This window comes from Corvus cornix, chromosome 10 (assembly GCF_000738735.6).
Source record: "Corvus cornix cornix isolate S_Up_H32 chromosome 10, ASM73873v5, whole genome shotgun sequence".
Lineage (NCBI taxonomy): Eukaryota > Metazoa > Chordata > Aves > Passeriformes > Corvidae > Corvus > Corvus cornix.
The window spans coordinates 2,767,108-2,786,691 of record NC_046340.1 but is presented as its reverse complement, the minus strand read 5'-3'; the positions used below and the strand labels follow the sequence as shown (position 1 = coordinate 2,786,691).

Genomic DNA, 19,584 nt, shown 5'->3' with positions numbered 1-19,584 from the left:
AACAATGATATCCATAAATGCTTTTAAACTAATTCCTTCATTTACAAGAATTTTGAGTGTTCAATTCCAGATATAGGAAAAGAAAAACAAATTCAGAGATTGTCCTAATTTCACAATTTTAAAGTAGCGGTATAGAACACTTTTAAATATGAATGGTAGATTTTATGGGGTTAGCATTAATTTAATATAATTTTTAGATGAGGACTAAGTTCCAGTGTGATGTGGAAAAGAAAGGTCGTGCAGTATATAATGGTAAGATGATATCAAGGTGCAATTATGTTTGTGAAGACCCGTTAGTTGAAGCAGTTTTAGATGCTATCATTTCAGTATTTGGGAATTTACCCAAGAAGGAATAAGTCTCATCAGGAACCAACCTGGGCAGTGGGTTATGAAGCAGAATGCTTGCTGCCACTGTCCCCCACGTAGTGGGTAGACGCAGTGGCCTGTTCTGGAGAGCCAGGTGAAGCATCCAACCACAGTATTTCGATTTTACCTTGTATTGATGACTTCTGGGGCTGCCATACTTCACTATTATGTTGTGATTTGCTCCAGGATGTGTATGGAAGCCAACATGTGTGACTTCAGATGAGATAAACTGGCAAGCTTAATGTCCAGATGGCTATCCTGGAATGGTGCAATGAAAGAAAGAAACAAAAACTTAGGGTACAGTGTTCAAGGTCAGAATTCAATGTAAATTGTTTTCAGAACATGGCATTCGGATTTGTTTGGGTTTTTTTGATGTTCTGATTTCAAAATAATATGAAGGGATGCTAGAGACATGGTATTAATCTAGATGTACTTAGAAGGAATTTAAGTTTTGAAGGTATCACTATCTTTTTCCTTGGGATTGACTGGAGTGCAATTAATCTGTGAAACACATTGTGCAATGTGATTCTTATCAGACAATCATGAGGTGTTTTTGCATTTGAAGAAGTACTTGATTTCTTATTCTCAAAAATAAGCACCATATGGTTTTGTAACCAGTTCCCTGACTGGCCTCCCAGCTCATTTAATCTCTGGCTTCCTGACAAAATTGCTGACTTTCTTTGGTCATGCATCAGAGTAAGCTATTAGTTTTACACAGAAACCTTAACTTGTAAAAGAAAGCTTTAGTAACTCATGTCTGTAGTAATATGCAAATTTGATTTACTAGCATGTATAAAGCAGGCATCAGATCTGTGGTGAACATGTGAAAAGTTTCCAATACATGAAAGCTTTGACAACTATTTATTTTGCTTTCTCATCAGGGTGTGGTGAGCACTGGTTACAAGGACTTGCCAAGTAGAACGGCTACTCAAGCCAGTAGCCTTTTTCCAACAACATCTTGAAATTATTAAAGCTGTTTCTCCTGAGAAAGAATATTTTCACTTTGAACAAAAGGACGATTTAGGTTGTGGGACTGTTGATCATGTCATTAGAGGAATTTGGGCCATAAAGGTGAATTTCAACACTCAAACATTTTTGATAAAAAACATATAAAATTTGTTTTTTTAAGCAGTGATTTTGTTAAGGAGTTTTAATCATTCTGCGGAAATGTTATCATTCAATGCCTACATGATAATGTTGGGAAGGGAATTTCTTGTTTGTTTGAAGCAGTAAAATATGGGGCAAAAAAACTTATAAAAATGTTGATACTCCGAAATTACTGCTATCCTTTAAACTCATGTTTTTAAAGGATGTGTTTGGAGAATCAGCCCATCTCCTGAGCTACTGAGCTCTGCCTTAGCAATAGAACTTCAAGTGCTAGAGTTCATGGACTCAAATGAGCATGTATTGAATAAAGGAGCTGATAAGTAGGAATAAGTGAGCTCTGTGTGATACACAAAAGGGCTTCAAGTAGTGCAAGTACTTCAAAGGCCAAATGGTCTGGTGACCCTTACTCCGTCTTTGCCCCAAGGTCAGGAGAGCTGAGCATTGCTTCTTATACAGATATAGTGGTTTTCTTTTGAAAGAAGCAGGGGTTTAGCCTGAGAGTATCAAACATATTTCAACCCTGATATTACATCATTAAGGTATACCCTTGTAGTCTCCACTGTAATAGCAGCAGCTCTCATGCCTTCCTATATTCTTCAGCCCCTTATTTTGGAGGAGAAAAGGAACTAAATATACAGTTAAATTAGGAGATAGCCTTAAGATCTGTGAAAACTGATATTGCTTGTGTGCTGACTGCAATTTTCTGTATGCAAGATGTTTCTTGAGATAAACTGGTTCTTTTTCAGTCAAGTGTATTTTGGACGTAGTTAAGAAGAAAAATTAATTTCTGTAGACGTGGTGAATTGAAGAATGACAGGAATCCATATTTGCCTGCAGGTAGCATTAAACAAAAGTACAGTCATGCAAAGCATTTACATATTGGCAGACTGGAATTACTTTTCAGCTAAGGATGTGTTTGTAAAGAGAAGCATATCCATGTTAAGCTTTTAAAGAACACAGTCTATGATTTAGGTAGATTATCTTTTTTAATGTTTGTTTTCTGTGCATTTTTGTGTGTTTGCTTTGTGGGGTTTTTTGTAATTTTTTGTTTGACTGTTGTTCTTCCCCCTTCAGTGGTAAGTGTATTACATCTGAAATATATCAGGCCAAAATTGGTTTAGTAGGAACACAAAGTTGTTTTGTACAACTGACTGCATTTAGTGGTCGGTGTTATTTTGCAGACCAAGGGTTATAGCAGTCAGTGTAAGGTGAAGGCCAAATCCCATTCTATTTACTCATGTGGGTAATTCCACTAATTTCAGAAGGACAAACAAGTCATCGTGACAGAACTTTGCTGAAGCAGTCAGCCCCTAATATAAAGAAAGGTAAGATACAATAGGAATCTGTCATAATGATTGGGTTTTTTCTACACCTTTCAGGAAGGTGTAAAGCATTATTTTAATAACCTTTCCCAGGGACAGCACCCTTTTGTATTAAAGATTAGCACAAGATCAGGGAGAGTCATATCCTTATAATCTAGGAGAATTATGACTACAATTGGAATCTATATAAGAGGCACAAGAGATTTTATCTATATTTCTTGTTACCAGTTGGCATTTTAATGATGAGCTATGCTAGGAATAATTATGTAAAAATAAAGTGAGCTCCTGAAAGGTAGTATGGACTAACATTGAAAAGTCACAGACAGTGGTAAATTAGGTTTGCTAACATGTCCTGTTGCTTTCCAATTAAATGAAAGGCTAAAAATTCACTTTTCAGGGTCCTTGGTGAATCACCATATGCCTTTTGTTACTGGTAAATTTCCTCTGATATTAATTGTGTACGAAATAAAGAGCCAGTATAGTACAGGTTAGGGACCCAATCCAGGGCCAATTGAAATGAGCATAGGCTGTTCTCAAAAGCTGTTGGATCAGGGCCTGTGTGTACTGCATAACTCCAGATGTCATTATCTATGTCGAAATATATGTATGGAAAGGAAAAATGAATCATATAGCAAGGTTTTGATTGTGTTCAAGAGTATTTTTCTCATAAACAAGATCGTTAAGCACTTTACATTAAAAATAATGATGCAATGAACTAATAATGCAAATGATAACAGAAAAGGATACGTATGGCACAGCTTTTCAAGGGTTCACTACCTTCAAGACTCCTGTTCAAGTTGAATGAGTAAAAGTAGAAACATCTATTAGTTCAAGGAAAGCAGCTTCTGGCAGTATGGGAAGTTGATTTTAAAGAGGGAAAGCAGAGAAGGAAATCTCTTTCGCTCATTCCTTAACCAAACTTTGTACAGCAGCTGAAAGTCCTCCCTTCCTGTCTTCTTCCAAGGTCATGGACTTATGTTTTGTCCAAAGTATCAACCTTGTTTGAAGATTCTCCTTAATTAACAGTGGGCAATTTTGTATGTGAGTTTTATAGTTTTTAACAAAAACTTTCTAAAATGACAGTACAACTGAAAATTAAACTCCTGTAATTTCTAAGAGTGAGATTAGAATATCTTGCTATTTTGGGCTTTGCCTTGATCATAGAATTTAATTCTGTACATTGATTTGCTCAGAGCTTACTTGGGTATATTTAACAAAACCTTGTGCGAGTGATGACAAAATATGTCTCCGAGTAGAATATCGTATTATCTTGGATTAATGAAATGATCTAGTCTTCTCCTAAAGAGGGAAAAACATTTCCTTAAACCACTAACACATATGGTCAAAGAGACTAGTACTGGAAGCACTAATATTTCCTCCCAAGGAAGTATTGTTGAGCTCTTTGTGTGGTCTGCATCTTTTAACAATGTTCAGATGCTACACTGTGGTCTGTATTTCTACTAATGCAGTAAAGGTTGTGAAAAGCCTCTGGGGAATTTGACATATTTGATTTTGGAAATTTTTGGTGAACCATTTCTCCATATTTGCCCAAGTGGAATATTTTTTATTTCATAAATTTAGTTTGGCAGTCCCATGTGCATCTGCTGAATGCTGGGGTACACACTTCGTTCTCACGTTGGCCAAGAGTCTATTATTCCAAAATTAGTTTTCTGGCAAAAACAATGTATACAAGTTATGCATGCAAAAGCATGAGCAGGAAATGCCTTCTGCTATCATGGGTGTCTGTGACAACTTCTGTGGAAGAAGGGTTTGGGTTCAATGCCTGTTTTTATTTTATGATTAGTAAAGAAAAGTGCTTTTTCATTCTTCTGATTGCATAGTTTTTTTCTTTATAGGTTTGGCAGGTATTTTAGGGCTGATGCTTGTTTCTCCCAATCCTTTTTTCAATCAAATAGTGATCAGATTTATTCTTGCTTGGAATAGTGGTTATCACACTACCCAGGGAGTCACACCTGGCCTTCATTTGCCTCTCATACCAGAAATTGTATTTATTATTCCCAAGTGTATTGTCTGCTGCTGCCTTCTCTCATATGCTTCACTATGACAGATTCGAGTTCAATTTCATTAGAAGGGACGTATAGGATATCAAAACAAGGTTAATAACTTCTCCAAAGTGAATTACAAATGAGATTACAATTTGAGTTCCTGCCCCAAAACTTTTACTTCTGGCACTAAATGATGTTTTCTTCATATTTACTTTAAATTCATGATGCATATTCATGCACAAAGATTTTACTGGCAACCAAAGGATTGTATAATCATTATATAGGAATGCCAACATAAGCACCAGCTTCATGTTTATACCTATTGTCTCTACAGTAGGTGTATATATAATTTTGTGAGTGATAAAATGACAAAAGAAAGGGTTTAACAGAATTAATGGAATAGTGAGAAGTGATGTGAAATTTTCATGCAACCTCAGGTATGTCTGCCTGTATCCTTTGCTTTTTCTTCTGCATAGGACCAGCTCTTTTCTGCCTGATTAGTCCAAAAAGGAATATATCTCCCAAAAAAGGAGAGTGTTTCATCAGTTGATAAAGCTACTAGGTTAAATCTTATGTCTGGGGATGGGTTTGTCATGCTGATTAGCACTCCACAGTTATCTGTCTGTTATTGGAGCAGACGTAGCAGATTTTATAAGCTATCTAGCTGGTTTCTGAGTTGTAATTTGTGGTGAAAAAATAGACCTTGAATCACAATTTAATGTTTTCAGTGATAAAAGATAAGATACTTCATTCTAGCATTTCTCTAAAATATTCCCCAAAACTGCACGTAGAGACAAAGTCTGCAATCACAGAAAAGAAAGAGCTGGGAAACCTGTGGAATAGATAGAGCTTACAACAGCAGGATGGGTTGTGTTTATTGAAAGATGAAAGGCTATTGACACATTAAAAAGATTAGGGGTAGCTTTCAAAACACAAGACTGGGAAGAGCAAATAAATGAGATAACATAGTCTAGTATGAAGTTCTGTAGCTCTCGAAGAAAAGCAAAGGTGGAATTTGTTCAATAGTTAAGTAACCCAGAGCTAGAAGGGTGGTCTTGGCGAGAAAAATGAGTAATATGAGCAAGTTAAGAGCTGGATCCTGTGTGAAATGTTAGTGCTACAAGCAGTGAAGAACAAGGGGTATGTGCAGAATCAGGCCCTCTTGAAAAACAGCCCTGTAGGAAAGCCTTCACTTATATGGGCAAATATTTCTCAACCTTCTTTATTAGATCATGGAATCTGTTATCCCTAGGGCCAGGGAAACAATTTTATAGCCTTTTTGTTTTCTACTGTCCTTATTTGAGCATGTTCCTTTGACTGTGCTATGTTTCATTCAAGAGAAAAGAGCTCTACATTTCCAGTCCTGTAATGTTCAGTCAGTTACAAAAGCAGCAATATTCATTGAAGAATTTAATTCATTTGCTGAGGTACCAATCTCTAGCTAGTTTAGAGTTTATCAGGAGAGACCATATTTACCTTTATTTGCTATTTTTAAATCCCCCCTCAGATGCATTTCTTTGCTATTTTTAATCCACATCCAGATGCATGTGTTGTTCAAAACTGATTAAAAAGAGGTATTTCTTACTAGAGGTAGAACATAACTGGCATTCATCTTTACTACAGGCAGAGAAAGGAAGTATTTTGGGAAGACAACAATCTGATAGTAATTAGACCTGAATTTTTTTTTTTACCTGCCCTTAAGGCTTCCAACATCCTAGAAAATTGTTCAGCACTTACTCTGGAAAGAAATGAGGTGTTGGATTTCATTAATTCTTTACAGTTTTTCAAACCGTACCATCTCTGGGGAAAAATTCTAATGGATGTCCTGGAACTTGTCAGAAGGTTACATAAGGTGTAAAATCACTGAAGCTAACTTTTTTCAGTTGTCTTGCAAATGAGTACTTGAGAGGTGTTCTGGGAAATTTGTGTTGCTTCTTACATTGCATCCTTTCCAGAGGTCGTAGTAAAAGCCACAGTGATACAGTCATAAAGCTATTCTGTTTAATCCCAGATTTCCTCAGGATAAAATATCTAAAACTTGCTCCATCTCAGGATTGTTTGTATCCTTATGTGACAGTTTCCCTACTGTCAGCTTGAAGCCTTTGGGCTTAGACTCCTGAAAAGCCCATAAATATTTCTCGCAGATGCCAGCCAGCACGTGGTCTTTGGCCTTGGCAAATGTTCCAAGAATGTTGTTGAATGGTTATATCTGTTATGATATGAGCATCATGAATTTTTCTGACTATATTGTTTTGGATCATACTTTCAACTCATTCAGTGATGTAGGTTAAAAGTTTATTATTTAAAATTAAGTCACTATGTGCTCTTCAAATATCAAATGGATGACTGCGTGTTTACTAAATGAGGTAATGTAGGAATTTCAGAGCATTTTTTTATATCAAAAGATAGAAAATTAAAATGTGGGAGAATCAGAACTTCATATTTACCTTGATAAAATATAAAAATTTTGCCCCCAAAGAATATAATGGCCAAAATACTTTTAAATGTGCACAGTACAGGGCAGCACTAATCTAGCAAAGGTTTTTTTATCTTTCAACTTGAACTAATGTGCTAAGTATTTTTCTATAAGGGCAGAGTACTAAGAAATAAGCCTGAAAACAATAAAGACTAAGGCAGTAACTGAGGCATTTTAAACTAATATTAGCAAACAATGCATCAGTGTTGATGATAATTGAAAACATGTACTCAAATATATGTCAATGGATCCTGGAGCTGAATTGCTGGGATGCTAATTAGTTTCATAGTTGCTTGCTGAATTGGTGTCAGAAAAAGTACAGAAACCAGAAAATAAGAGAGGAATGTGCAGAAGTCTAATAATCAGAAACGGATATTCACTCACAGTAACAAACAAAGAAGAAATCTTTCATCTTTAAAGATAAACTATTTGTTCTCAGTCCTTCTGGCAATTGTAAAATAGTTTGAAGTATGTCAATACTACGTGATTCATTTTTTTCTTTGATTTTTAGTTCGTTTGGGGGGTTTTTTGCCTGATGTGTTTCAGCTCAGTTGGGAGTTGTGCACTGTGCAGGAGGGATGGCAGGGCTGTCTACTCAGAACACTTCTTGATTTGGAAATACCCCTGGTGTATTTTGAGGTGTCAAAGCTTTAGGAGGAAGGAGCAGTAGAAGCACTGAAATCTTCAGCAGAAGTTCTGGGCATGGCTCTGGGTGCCACAATGGGCATGTGCACTTCTTGCAAGGTAAATGTGCTTAACCCACACCATCCTTGTTATTGATTAATTTACTATTCTTTGAGAGGATAGGAAAATATATAGTATGAAAACATGAATTCTTAAAGGTCACACTTCTATCTAAGGGGTGAAAGATCTTAATTGCTGATAAAAAGTTTGTTTTGTTCAAATCAAATATTGTTCTGAAATTAAAAATTGGTGTTTCAAAAAGCACTGATCTAGTTAGATGTTTTTGGAACTTCCCATTTGTTTTCTTACACAAAACAATTTTCTTGTTATGAATTTGCCAACTGCCTCAGTTGATCTAAATTACAATAAATTTACGGGAAAAAAATAATTGAAAATTTTAATTTAGTTTTAATGCTGGTTTGTTAAGGAGGATTTTGTATCCAATACTGTGGAGGCCAATAGAAATTCTCAAAAGTTGGGCCTGAAACTTGGTAAAAGAGAAGAGGGGAAGGCTCTTCTACTCTGCCAGTTTGTCACTTAGATTGTGGCACTCTTCTAATGCATCCAGAGCTGTTTTGCCTGCCTTGATTCTCTGTAGGCAAAATGTGTTTGGAAACTCTGGCAGATACATTCACACAACTCTCTCCCATACATGAGAAACAGTGGCTTCAAAGGAGCTGTTCTGGCTCTGTTTCTTACAAGTTGTCATCCCAAAATGTTCTAGCAATGTATTTTTGGAAAAGACTTAAATTAGGTTAAAATTTCCTATAACTATTATATTTCTAATTCATTGTATGAAAAGGAAAACAACATAAGTAAACAGTCCTTTCTTGCTCAATGGTCTGTTTATGCTTTGAGTATGAAACACAATGTAATATTTCATTTTGGATCTAAATAATTTAATTTTGCAGGTCTTACCATTGCAAAATGAACTGAAATCTCTGACCTTCCTCAGCCTGTAGCTGCATTTCACAGTCTGGTTGGTTTGGCAGCAGCAACTCTTACATGAATTGCCAAGTATGGGATTGAATATCCACACCTTGATGTTCACCCTTCTGCCAACGTTCTCAAAATTGTGGCATATCTGGGCACTGTATTGGGGTGTAGCTTTTAATGCTTCTTTAGTGGCTTTTGTACAATAGCTAGGTACTCTTTACTGTAGTCTGTCATATGAAATTTGGAATGCAGTTCACAAGAGGCCCTTCTGTTTTCCTCAAAATCCAGTTGCATCCTAGGAGGAGCTGGGGCATAATTACCTTAGGCCTTTTGCAAGGGGAGGGAGCAGTCTTACATTGCACAATTTAGCTGAACAAATTTGGTAGGACTGGAACATGAGGAAAAGGAGATCGGTGACTTTGGCTTTTGTGTTGATTAGGAGACATGTTGATGTTGTCTCAAGGATTTTTTTTTTTTTTCTTGTGGATTTACTAAAAAGTTTTTGTTTAACTGAGAATCTGACTTAGATTCTATAGAGCTTTACTCCTAAGAGACTCACGTGAACAACTGTTGGCTAGAGGAATTGTAGTAAGAGATCTTTTAGGTCCCTAAGTAGCAATTATTTCGTACTGTGAAGTTACACAGCTAATGCAACTTCATGTTCTGTGTAATTGCTGTCCTATTTGGTATTACAAAGCTATCATATCAAACTGATTTAGTTTTCTCATAATTAACAAGGTTGATATAGAAGGAGGTACAGACTATGGCAGGAAAAGGAGCTGGAGCACATCCATTTCTAAGAATTCCTTCCAAAAAAATTCCTGACTTTTTGTCTTCTATCTGAAATTGGTGGATCTTTCCTTCAGCTAAGGAAGGAGTAAAGAAGACCAGTATCTTTCGTATTTCTATTCTGTACTGTACCCTGTCTTAATTTCTAGTGCTTTAGCATTAAAGGTATTTCAGTGCTAAAGGCAATACAGCATTAGAGCAGCCATGCTCACTTCCAGGTGTGCTGGACTCAGCACCGTTCCTTACCTGGGCACCACTGGCTGGCTGGCTGACAGCATGCATGGCTTGTATGATCAGGTTTTGCATTGGGTCCAAGCTGCACCTCTGGATTAGTATGCAGTCTTGGTGTTACAGGATTCTCCTCAATTATGGTAAAAGTCTCAAGAGAGCAATCCTTGAACTGTTTCATTGCAAATGTAAGTCTTTTGCACGCACATCCAGCACTTGCTGAACACTCTCCACAAGGCAGTCTTGCGTGTTAATGGAAAAAATTGGCATAAACTATGAGGAAACAACAAAGCACTCTGCAGAATGTTTATCTAGCCCTATAGAAATTCCTTAACAAGTCTGCAAGACCTTGTAGGATCCCACAAACCACACTGCAGAGATCCAAAACTTTCCAGCCAGCAGCAGGGCTGTAAAATAAGCTGTGGATGTTTATCTAGTCAAATGTATATGTAATCCTAGCCATTGCTGTAACTATGGACTGGTTTTGGAAAGAAGTAAGAGTAAGGGTCTTGTCCTGCAAAGTAACAAATGACTTCAGCTCTTATTATGCTTGTATAATCTTCTAGCAAAAATTCTAAAGGCATGCTTGCTTACATGACCAAACCCAATAGTGGTCATAGGTAACAATCTTCTGCTAACTGTGTGATTAAATGAACTTTTATTTTCTTTTATTTCACTTAGTAAATATTTTAGGAATGATATAATTTCTTGAAATATTAATTCAAATTTATTTCCCTTATGTGGTGCATGCTAGATTGCAGGGATTACAGCTGTAGGTGGAGCAGCTATGCCTGTTAGTCAAATACCAAACAGTTCTCTGGCTGAGCCTCATGTGTAGAAGGTTTTCTTGACACACGTCTTGACAACTGTGGGTGTCTTGATTGGTTCCTCTGGATGGAGCTATCCTGTCATGCATTGTGTGTGTGGTAAGGAAATTCCACTAAGTTCGTTCTGTGTGAAAAAAGACAAAGACATTTACTTTGGAAACTTTTACAAATAAGATGTTGAAGGAGATTGGATGACTGGACTGGCTCCCTGACAGAATTTTGCTCGTATTGGTAGTATAAAAAATGAAAAGTTACGACAACTGGATATAGATGTCTGGTGGGTTTTCTAGAATTAAAATTTGGCAAACAAACTCCTAAAATGCCAGTGACAGCAAAGAAATCAAAGTATGTCTGGGCTGGATGATGTGTAACACTATAGAGATATCCAGCCAACTGAAGGATTGCAAGCAATATATATGTGCTAGGAGAGCTCTTCCTCATTTTTACCCTGCGTTTTAGTAGCTCCTTTACCCATAGCTCAAGCACTTCCATGTGGCACTTCATGGAACAGTGTGAATGTGCCATCAGTTCAGTTCTGGCTGGCCACTCACTGGGTCATGACTGGCACTCGCATATTGGCATGGAGTACAAACCAGTGGCCTTGAGACAGTTGATTCCTTCTGATTGAAGTGGTGATCTTATGCCATAAGAGAACTTGCAGAGTTTTGCCCAAGTTCTAGCCCTGCTGTATGTAAACAGTTCCTAGTACACTAAATCTGGCAAGTGAACTTTAAAAACAACTAGAAAAACCAATAACAGCAATGTGATTTACTTGTGAAACCAGCCATGTAAGTTAATATTTTATAAAACACTGAATGGCCTTCACTGAGAGATCTCACCCTGCAATTGGCTTTGAGGAAATGCGAAATGTGCTGTTTCATAACATGCAAGATGGGAAATGTTATTTAAACAAAGAACATCTTTGTTTTGCTAGTGAAAAATGTTAAGGTAGTTTGAGGAGGAGAAGAGAAATTGTTTAAAAATGTCTGAAAAACAAAGTTTTCTCCAAAGTGTATCTGAAAATCTGTTTGAAATGTAATTTTTATGCCAAGTGGGATCCTGAAGCTTTCAAAAAAAAAAAGAAAAAAAGGAAAGGCAATGCAATATTGAAATATTGAACTGTTGAACCATTTCTGTATCAGCTTCACAGCTTGTTAAAGTAAACTTTAATGAGCTGAAGAATAATGCACTCTGACTTCCCAAACAAACTACATGGGAACTTACAGCAAATGAACAAATGAGCTATTTATTTTGGGATTCTTGCAATGGACTTGGGAACTGTTGTTTTGACCAATATGCTCATTTAATATATTCACATTTAGGCCTGATCTTTGCCAATGTCACTTTTGGGTGGATATGGCACAGCATCTGCAGCAGGAAGGAAACCTGTGGAATCTATTGGATCTTGCAGTGAAGCTGGATTAGACCAAGCTATTGATGTGATAAAGGAGTCTGATTCTGGCATTACCCTGGGTGAGAATTCAGATATTTGCTGTTCAAATTACGCAACAGTAGGCTTTCCAAGCTACTTCATGTCTTGAGTTACACTGAATATTTCACTGTTCACTTTACATTAATCGTGTCAAAATCTTGTTTCTGCTTCCTTTGAATCTATCCAATTCACACTTGTAATCCAAATACTAAAACTGTCAAATACCTCTTCTCTCCTTATATGCTATCTGTATCTCATCTGATGTTGGCAGTCATTCCTTTCTTGGTTTTGCCCATAAATACAGACCTTTACAACCATTAGTCAGCTTCAGAGCATACACTTGGTAATGCTCATTCTTCTGTAATGATACAGCATAAGGCAAAAGGGTTAATCAAGGCCCTGAGACTAATTTCATCAGGTTTACACAATTTGTCATACCCTGAAATTTTGAGGTTTTGTAATTGATGAATATTCCACCTCCAGTGTAAGTCAGTCCTGTCCTTTATGATTAGACCTTGATGAATAATGAATCACTTGGTATCTGTGAAGTCTTCTGGGAGTCTTCCTCATCTTAAAAAATAATGAAGGCCTTCAGCGCAGGATGGGGGATAGTGGAAACACAAAGAATTGGCCAAAACCTAAATGGTTTTGGTTTTTTACCCTTTGAATAGTACTGGTTTATAGCAAAGAAATGTGAGATGAAGTCACTGAAGTTACTTCACTGGGCCTCCCTCATTGTGTTAATTCTCATAAAAAAAAAAAAAACACAAAACAAACCCACACTTGCTTTTCCTAAAAATGGGTAACCCAGCACTGCCAAGATTTATGCAGGGTAATCAGTTATTCAGTCTGAGATTTCTCTAAGAATGGCAAGCTTTGGCCAACATTCATTTTCATTTGCAACAATAACAAAAAAGTTTGTGTCATGATATTTCAGGACAGTTTAATTTCTGTAGGATAAATATACATGGAAAATATTAATGGAAATCAGGAAACATTCAGTTTTCACACATCCCATCTACAGCACAGTGTAAGCCACTAAGCTGAAATGTGCCACCTAATCATTCCTCTTTCATTACAAAAAATTGCAAATGCCTATGAAGGCATGTGAACAGAAGACAGTGGTTCCAAATACGTAGCAGAAAATTCTTAAATAGAATAGTTTTTGTGCACTGGATTGCCTGAAGCAATTGAGCACTTGCTATGCAGGTAGCTGGTATGTTCTGCCCCTCTGCTGAAACCTGAGGGGAAGCCTGGGTCTTCTGTGCCCTAAGTTACAGGCATTGGAAGTGCTGTACATCCCTACAGCTGTAATCAAGCTGACTTCTCCAGCTGACCCAAGAATACAGTTGGCTTCTTTCAGAGGCAGCTGCATGCAGCCCGTAGCCAAATGAATGGGTCATCATGATGAGGGGCCTCTGAGAGGAGAGGGATATGGAAAAAGGAGGAGAATTGCCAAACTGCCTCCCCCAGCAAAGCAGGCTGCTGTAGAAAGTAATGTTAAGTGCAATTCATTTGGTATAGTCACATTAAAAAAATCCAACAGAAAACACTCAAAGTCCTAGAAATTTGTTTTTAGTCAAGATGTTGATATACTCTTACCCTGAAGATTAAAGAAATTATTTTTTAAAGGGTCAGAGGCTTTACTTGTAATGAAATAGCAAATTCCAAGTAGAATGCTGCATTGTTAAAAACATAGGCATTAAAAAATCAGTGTTTAGTGTTAATGATCTGTGGTTTTAATTTTCACTCACTTAATGGTGTCTTTTGGATTTTTTTTGGTATAAGTCCTAAGTTTGTAAGGATGGCGAGTCTTCTCTTATATATTCCACACTGAATAAGTAAGGAAGGCTGTAACAGCTGTGACAATTTCTCTGGAGATGCATATGAGCTGTAGCACTAGGAAGGAAGGCAAAGATGGCTCTGTCCTGCCTCTGCCTTTCAATTCCTTCTGAGGCTGCCAACTCTTTAACTAGAGGCTCTGTTGGTCACTGACAGGTGGCGATCTGGTAATTTCAACAGCACCTTTTCAGATCTTTGTATCACCTTGCACTGACCATATTTCCTTCACAGAAGACTTCTTCGCTGCTTTATCTGGCTTAGAGCTGCTTTGCATTTCTGGACCCAGCTTTAATGGATGGGAGTCAAACTAGATGATTTTGTTCTAAGCAACTATGCAGGTGATAGCTCATAAAGGAAGATTTACAAGCTTAGTACCATGGGATCTTGAATTTACTGCTTCTAGAAGACTGTCAAACGTTTTCAGCTGACAGCATTAAAATATTTGACTCACCATTTATCCTATAAACTCAGATTGGAAAAACAAGGTATGTATCTGTGTTTCATAAACATCTGAGACAGGTGTAGCTTCATTACTGTCAGTGAGGATAATCTGCTTGCATTGATGTATCCGATGCTGTATGTTTGACATTACATTTGCATGCATTTTAGGAACTTGGAAACAGCAGGGAAATCAGACATTTCTGTATTAGACTGCTTTTATTCCCTTCTATGCTCAAAGTAGACCTGTGGTTGCCCTAGACCTGGATGTTGTTCTCCATGTAACAGTACACTAAATTCCTTTGGCTCATGCACCTCAGTCACTTGGAGGGCTGTTGCAGAAGATAGAAAATGGTACAGACAAAAATCCTTCTCTGGTTGCCAGGCTCCTGGAAGGCATAGCCAGCCCTGTGGTTAGAAAGGTCAAGAGAAATGGAAGCTTTAATGTGGTGCTGATTTTAATACAGACTCTAGGAGACTGAACAGATGTACAGACCATTAAGCCTGACTTTACTGGAAAAACTGTGAACAACTTAAAAAATAAATTGTTAGGCACGTGGGTGAGTACACTGGGCACAGGGATTAATGCTGCTTATGCAGATGTTGTATTTCACAAACCTGTTAAGAGCTCCTTGCAGGATTCAGTAAGCATGAGGAGGATAAGGGAAATCTACTTGATACTGCTGGTGCTAAAACCCTAAACAAACCCTGTATTTTTATCAATAGAGTTACTCTAGAAACATACCATTCATGACCACCATGGCCAGAGGTTTTAGGAATTAAAAGCAATTTCTAGAGCTGTGTTCCACTATCTTAAGTGGTGGAATCTCTTGAATTACTAAAATGCTAATTCCTGGTGCTACAATGGGTAGGGTGTAAATGGAGCACTTCTTGCATGCAGAGCCATGGAACTGAGGATCTGAACAGAACAGAGGTTGGAGGTTTGGCCTGTGAGCGAGCAGTGTGGAAATACTTTATGTGGTCTAACATAATGCACGTCATCCTCAGATTCCACACATGTGCTCTATTTAGTGACCTCAGCAGGGCCTTGCATAACACTGCCTCTCAAGTCTAAGGAGTATTTATTTTTATGATATCTTGCATAGAGAATGCATAAAATTTTTTTAATAGTTTTCATTAGCACATGGAACTGCCAAGATTGGATTCTAGGTTTGAACACGGAACAGATGGATTTAATTTTTTCATTCAGATGAAACAACAAACTGTCATCATTTATTGTATGCTTGATTAATGTGCTTTGGTGTTGTCTTGATAACTTGAAGCAGTGGCTTCTCCTAATAACACATTTTGTAATATATTTCCTTTTTGTCTGAGATACAGACTTGGCTCTGGTCAGTGGTGCAAATGACACAGTAAACTCAGCAGCATAGGAAGATCCCAATTCTGTTATCAGTAGCATGCCAACACTGGAACTCTGGAAAACAAAACAAGGTGCTAAAAAGACAGTGACAGGGTTTAGTATAGTGTTAGTTATGGTATATTAACTTCTCACAAGAAAAGTGCCAACATATAGAAATATAAACAAGAAATGTCTTTTCTAAATCAATGCCTCAAAGATAAATGCTTAGGCATATGTTTAGCTGAAAATGACCACTGCCCATATAGAGTGGGCAGAACTTTGTAGAGGCCCAGAAAAACAAATCCTGCCATTGCCATCAGACCATCCATATGTTGGAACAGCTGAAGCATTTCATGTTACCTTGACTGCTTTAATCTACTTTGTTAGTTTTCATGGACTTCAAAAAATTCAAGAACTTTTTTTTGTTTGTTTCTTACTCCATTCTTTTTTCAATGAATTCTCCTTTTAAAATGAGCAAAATCAGCTCAGCCATGCCTACCTTAGAGAGCATTCTGCATTTGAGACTCTGGCACTATAATTTTGTTGGCAAATTTCCTGGCAGCTGCTTCAGGCATTGATTTTAAACCAGTTTCCCTGATAAAGTAAGCCATATTCAAGGAAAAGAGGAAGCTTTTGGTGATGTAAAGGTTTCTATGTTCTATTTTTTGGCCAACACAGTCATGATAGAATAGAATACAAGCACTTTTGTATTCTTAACCAACACAGGTATGCAGATCAATGCCAATATTGTAACCACACTCAGACACGTGTGAGGTTAAAAGAGGAAGTAACGTGATCCAACTGCTTCAAGTAGACTGAGGTGCCTTACATGATGTTTCTGACAATTGAAGCTGTATCAAGTTGCTTCCTTGTCTCCTGTAAATATGGAGGAAAAAAAAAAAAAGAGACTGTAGCATTGATTCTGACCAAAGGAAACCTGTGAACAGAAAAACTATACTGCATGTTTCAGCTGCACAGACTCATCACTAGTAAATGCAGTTTCAGGTGAGCTGAAATTCATGCTGCATTTGGCAAACAATTCAGTTGAGAAACTGAAACCTCAAAAATAATTTTTGAAAGAAATATTATGATGTTCTTGAAATACAGAATTTTGCTAGAACCCAAAGTATTGTTCTTCTGTAGAAAAGAAAAAAGGATGCTTTTTAAAATTTAAAAGAATATGATTCTCTTCAGTTCATTAATATCCATCTCCAAAGCAAATAATTTCATAAATTATACTAAAGCTTTTAGATTTCATGCCAGTTCAACTGGCTTATGGGCCCGGCTTTATAATATAAGCACTTTTATTCAGAGGCAGAAATTAACTTTACAGGTAAAGGAAGCACAGTGCACAGGATCAGAGGTAGAGCAGGACTCAGTCTGGGGTATGTTGGTGTAGCACATTCTCTTCTGTGGTATATTTCTAAACATCCTATTGCAACACCAGTGGTCTGAGAAGTCAGCAGTAAAATCATGTGGCAACTGCACCAGCATTGCTAAAGTTAGACAAAAATTTCCACTTTCCATGAGGTGAAAATACAGTCTGCTGTCTGTTTTGCATTAGGGAACGAGTTCCCACCTCTTGCTCTGGAACTTCAGAAATATTTGAATTTATTTCTGGCAGATGGGGTGAAGAAATCACACCACTGAGTGGTTTTACTTTAATGTGATACACTACTTTCAAAATTTGACAGCATCTCATTTCTCTTCAGAATCCATAAAACGACAGCTATGTGTTATGTCTCCCAACAAGTGAACAGGAAGAATGGGGTGGATTTTTCATATAAACACTTCCTTTAAATGTTGGTATTACTAATTTTCACCAGTTAATAGTCTTAATGACAGCATTGGAATTATACTAAATGGTGTCCCTCAAGACAAGGAATAACAGTTTAGGAACTATGTTCAATCCTTCAGTACCTTAGTAGGTGACCTCATATTCAGGTATCAGTAGATCAGGGGTTTAACTGCCACATATTTTGATCTTAGTGGGAAAGCTTTCCTGTTGTAATTGTGCTGCAATCACCACTAACTTCTGTGCCCCAGAATACTGTGAGACACAAGTTAATGGTATGTGGGAGTGTATTAACTGCATTATAGCAAATGATGGGAAATTAATAGGAAGTTTCCCTCCCTCCTTCTTCTTTTGGCACTTTCAAAGGTAGGGATAGGTAGCATGGACTTTTGTATCACATTACATTTTATACAAGTGTGCTGTAACCATCATTTATGTAGACTGACTTTTAAAGCATTCAGGCAAAGTACTGGAACACAGTGCAAGGGAAAGGTAAGAACAGATCCTTATATTGCTCTGCAGTTGGGCCTGAAGATGTGGAAAACCAGATGGACTCAAAATGGCAAGAAGCAGTAGCAAAGGATTTAAATCAGGTAAGATTACAAGTGCTTTGGGAGGTTGTGCTGTAGATTCCAAGTTGGCACCTCTTTTCAATCTCAATGTATCTTTTCTCCATGCACTGACATGACCCTTTATTCAACCTCGGCTTGGATGACATTTCTGCTACCTTCCAGGAAAGGAATTGTTTTTTGCAGCAGCTCCCTCTCTTATTCATTTTGAGAAAAGGATTAAATACTCCCTCTGACCAAACTTACAGGCATGCTAAAGTGAAGCCACTTCATGCTCCTGGCCAAACAAAGAACAAAAATACCCACAATAAGCAAAAGCAGATGGCTTCAGTGGCAGGAAATGAATGAGCCAGACTGCAGGTAAAATGGTTCTCTGCACACATCGCAGAGGTTTGCACTGACAGGTTCTTTGTTATCTGGGGCCTCCCCACAGGAGGCCAGATGTCTTCTGTTGTGAGAGGAGATAGAGATGCTCTTCCTTTTCCTCCCCCTTTAACTTATGGCTGTTTAAGTTACTGCTAATGGAAGCAGAAGCCTGTTTTTCCCTCTTGGTCTCTGATGTTTTTGGAAAGAGAAGAGATAGTGAAGGGGTACTCTGATATGAAAGAAAAGGCCCAGAACTGGCCTTTACCTCCCCATGACCCTCATTTTAAAGAACAGGGAGGTCAGTGCTGCTAATTGCACTTGAAAGGATTAACCACTTGATCGCTTTCATTTAGTGGAACAAAATTTTTCTTTAGTCTCAAAGCTGGGAAAATGTATCAGTGGTACTGAGGTGCTTTCAGGGTGAGATGGATGACTTGGTTTGGCTTCTTATACCAACATCAAAATTAAATAGAAGATGTAAATATGTTTATACATATGAGAGAACGGGCAACTACATCTGCAGCTCAGACAGGACAGATTTGCAGCAGAAGTGACAATAACCTCCTTCCTGCCCCCACGAAAGGTTATCAGAGGAATACCAGCAAACCATAACGAATTACAGATATTAGGTGTGCCTCTGTCCCTTGGTATAGCAAATGACTCTTGCATTTCACTGAGGTTGCACTGGAAGAAAAAGAATCTGAACCAAATTCCTGTACACAATGTGCCAGATTTAAAATCCTTTCTGTACATTAATTTAATCTGAGAGTTAAAACTAATTTTCTTCTGGAATAGAATCTTAATTCCCGTTGCTCAAATAAAGTGAGGTACACAAAACTTAAATTTGGAAACAATTTTTCACCTTATGAAACTATTTTCCAAAAGTAACAAAGAACAGCTTATACAAGTTTTTATCTGACCTCTGCTTCTTAAATAAAAAACATGTTTTCAGGGAAATGTGTCTTGGAAGTAACTCCCCCTCTCCCCCCAGATTTTTCTCTCTGGTTCTTGTAAAACATTAGGTCAGTGGGTTCATTTTAT

The 19,584-nt window shown here is 37.5% G+C and overlaps 1 long non-coding RNA gene across 2 annotated transcripts in view; it reads left to right on the top strand.

Moving 5' to 3' along the window:
- LOC120410555 overlaps positions 1-19,584 on the top strand; it is a 45,367-nt gene that overhangs the window by 24,250 nt on the left and 1,533 nt on the right. Inside the window, exons 4-6 of one of the 2 annotated variants that reach the window (XR_005602811.1) lie at positions 12,064-12,214; positions 14,247-14,500; positions 18,131-18,201. This is a non-coding gene — a long non-coding RNA (uncharacterized LOC120410555). The remainder of the gene's footprint in view (positions 1-12,063; positions 12,215-14,246; positions 14,501-18,130; positions 18,202-19,584) is intronic. The other variant, XR_005602812.1, reaches the window with a different exon arrangement.